This window comes from Arachis duranensis, chromosome 5, assembly GCF_000817695.3.
Source record: "Arachis duranensis cultivar V14167 chromosome 5, aradu.V14167.gnm2.J7QH, whole genome shotgun sequence".
NCBI classification, from domain to species: Eukaryota; Viridiplantae; Streptophyta; class Magnoliopsida; order Fabales; family Fabaceae; genus Arachis; species Arachis duranensis.
The window spans coordinates 70,421,895-70,425,630 of NC_029776.3; the positions used below are offsets into that span (position 1 = coordinate 70,421,895).

Genomic DNA, 3,736 nt, shown 5'->3' on the forward strand with positions numbered 1-3,736 from the left:
AATTTGTTGCAAGGCAACACCAAACTTAGAATGTAACCATATGCCCATTTATTGAATTTAAACAAAGTAAAGAACGAAAACAAAGCAGAGAAGAAATTATACCTACGGTTGGGTTACCTCCCAACAAGTGCTTTTTTAGTGTCATTAGCTTGACATGTTGCTCTTCACTTTCTTCCTCTTCTTCCAGTTTGTTAAGAGGAATGACCTCAAATAGGGAGAAGATTCAGCTACTGTCCCTTGCCTTGGCCTTTCCTCAGCAAGCTTCTTTTTGCAAATGGCTTGATTGATCTTGCTTGCTGGATTAGGGACAGAATTAGTGCTCTTGTTAGTTGCCTTCACTTCTTTGAATTCAAGACTTGTTTGCTGTGTGATTATTGGAGTTTTGTATTCATCCAGGGCCTTTTGAATTGGTGGCTCCATGAGCTTTTCCTCTATGAACTTCTCTGCTTCACTTGAGTTTGGAATGACTTCCTCACTTTCTTGCTCCTCCACTTCCTCCCTTGCACCCAACATTTGACTTAATAGTCCTTTTATGGAGGAGGTTTGTTGTTCTTCCCAAGATTTCTTCATCTCCTCTTCATATTTTTCGATCAGTGTTGAGCATCTTTGGTCCAGGCTCTTCATATTTTTCGATCACAGATTCAAGGGAAGTTTGTGAGGGTTGTGAATGTTCATGTTCCCTTTTCATCTCAAGTGCAGTTTCATTTTCAACCACCTCATTCTTCATTGAAAGTTCACTTGATGCAGTAGCCTCCTTATCTTGCCCTTCCTCTTTATCCTTCAGAAATTTGTCTTCATCCTCACTGTTGGATGGTTCTAAGTTCCTCCTTATTTGCTCTGAGAACACATTCATCTTCTTGAATACGATTTCTGTCCAGGATTGGGGTTGTGTGTATCTTTCCACGAGTTTTCTATGTATTTCAATGGCTTGAAGGTAATCCCAATCTGTTAGTTCAAGAGATGAAGGTTGAGAGTAATCATAATCAAGTGATGAAGAACTTTCAAATGAGAAACTGGGACGTGAGGGTGGATGCTCTTCCATTCTTTGGTGATACTTCCATCCACCATGAGGATAATGATATGAATCATTTTGTGGTGGTGGTTGGTATCCCATATGATTTTCTTGCTCATCTTGTGTCTCTGAAGCAAATCTCCATGAATTGGAGTGCTCAGAATGTGTATTCTCTTGGTGATATTCCCAGCCACCATTAGAGATTGGTGATGGTGGGTAATATCCCATAAAATTTGTTTGATCATAAGATGAGTTGAACTCCATTTGAATTTTGTAAAACACAACACCAAGGGAAATTGAAATTCATATCTCAAAGATGAATTTCTTAGTGAGGCAATAACTCAAACACCTTGGTTTCAACTTAGAACAGAGAACAAAAATAAAGAAAATGCTTGATCTAGACTTCTCACCCACTTAATCATTGTTGATCTAAATCAATCCCCGGCAACGGCGCCAAAAACTTGATGGTGTTTTTATGGAAAAATAAATTTCCAACACACAAATCCAACCGGCAAGTATACCGGGTCGCATCAAGTAATAATAACTCACAAGAGTGAGGTCGTGTAGCCAACAGAAAGTAAATGGCAGAAATCTTAAAGATGCAGAAAGTAAATTGGCAAGTAACTTAAAGAGCAAGAAATGTAAATTACAAGAATCTTAAATGATAAGAAATGTAAATTGCATTAAATGTAAAGGGGGTTGGGTGCTGGAAATTAAAGAAGGCAATAGATTAAGCAACTAGAAATTTAAATTTCAGAAAATGTAAATGTGCAGGAAATTAAATCAAGCTCAATATGGACAGAAATGTGAAAGTGTAGAATGCAGGAAAGGAAATTTCAGAAAAGTAAACGTAGCAGAAGACTGAGATCAATTCTCAAATCTCAAAGAGCATTTGATAATTTCAATGAAACAGTAAAAGAAAAACAGAAGAGTAGCAAAGAGCTTAGATAAATTGCAAAATAAAATTTATCTCAGGGAATCAAAGAGACTAGAAAACAAGTCTAGATCTCAATCCCTTCCTTGATCCAACAGCAAACAAGATGCAAGAAAATTAAAGATGAAAGCAGTAAGAGAACTTTGATTCAAATTGCAATTCACTTGAAAGTTTGCAGAAGAAGAACAAGAGAAATCTTAGACCAAAAGGGAAACAGAATTCCTTCACTCTCAATCCAGATTCAAAACAGAAATGAAAACTCCTTTTCCTTGGTTTATTTTTGTTTATTTTTGGCCCTTAAAGATGCCTTTCGTTCCTGCCCCAATTGGACGCCAAATATGGATTTCTATATATCGTTGGAAAGCTCTGAATGTCAGCTTTCCAACGCAACTGGAAGCACATCAATCGGACGTCTGTAGCTCAAGTTATAGCCCTTTGAAGTAGGCATGGTCATGCTGTGAGCGCCCAGATTTTAACTTAGCCAAAATTTGCTTCATCCTCACTTTGCTTCATTATGATTCTGCCCTGCCCTTGGCAAGGGCAGGGCAGTGTGCGTGCTGGGTGTTTTCCTCTTTGATTTTGTCATGGGCCACGCTTTTAAAAGCGTGGTCTAAGGCTCCAAAGTGTGCTCCAACTTCAAAGTGTGTCCCAAAGCTCTTTTTTTCTCCTTTTTTTGTGCTTCTTTGCTTCTTTTTCTTCTTATTTCCTACAAGATTTATAAAATTAAAATATCAAGAAAATATATCACTTAAGTACAAAAGCATTCAATATTTAAGCACAAATCATCAATTTCTTGTATGAAAAAGCATAGAAAAATAGGTATATGATGACATGTTATCAGAACCTATCCTCCCCCTTGTGTTTGGATTCTTACCTTTTCTTTCTTCTATTCCTTCTTTCTTCTACTAACATAAAGGAATCTCTATACTGTGACATAGAGGATTCCTCTTCCTTTTTTGTTCTCTTCTCTTTCATATGAGCAGGAACAAGGAAAAAGGCATTGTTGTTGAAGCTGATCCTGAACCTGAAAGGACTCTGAAGAGGAAACTAAGAGAAGCTAAATTACAACAAGCCAGAGACAACCTTACTGAAATTTTCGAACAAGAAAAGGATATGGCAGCCGAACCCAACAACAATCATGCAAGGAGGATGCTTGGTGATTATACTACACCTACTTCCAAATTTGATGGAAGAAGCATCTTAATCCCTGCCATTTGGTTGGACTCTCAACCTAAAGATAGCCTGGACTCTTGGGATAAGCTGGTCATGGCCTTCTTAGCTAAGTTCTTTCCTCCTCAAAAGCTGAGCAAGCTTAGAATGGATGTTAAGAACTTCAAACAAAAAGATGGTGAATCCCTCTATGAAGCTTGGGAAAGATACAAGCAGATGACCAAAAAGTGTCCTTCTGACATACTTTTAGAGTGGACCATTTTGGATATATTCTATTATGGTCTATCTGAGTTCTCCAAGATGTCACTGGACCATTCTACAGGTGGATCCATTCACCTAAAGAAAATGCCTACAAAAGCTCAAGAACTTATTGACATGGTTGCAAATAACCAATTCATGTACACTTCTACGAGGAATTTTGTGAGTAATGGGACGCCTCAGAGGAAATGAGTTCTTGAAATTAATGCTCTGAATGCCATATTGGCTCAGAACAAAATGTTGACTCAGCAAGTCAACATGATTTCTTAAAGTCTGAATGGATGGCAAAATGCATCCAATAGTACTAAAGAGGTATCTTCTAAAGAATATGATCCTGAGAACCCTGCAATGGCAGAGGTAAA

General features: G+C 37.8%; 1 non-coding gene across 1 annotated transcript; it reads right to left on the minus strand.

Moving 5' to 3' along the window:
- Nucleotides 1-3,254: 3,254 nt before the first annotated feature.
- On the minus strand, nucleotides 3,255-3,358 carry LOC127747824 (small nucleolar RNA R71). The gene has a single exon (XR_008009771.1). It is a non-coding gene; the product is annotated as a small nucleolar RNA R71 (small nucleolar RNA).
- Nucleotides 3,359-3,736: the final 378 nt, after the last annotated feature.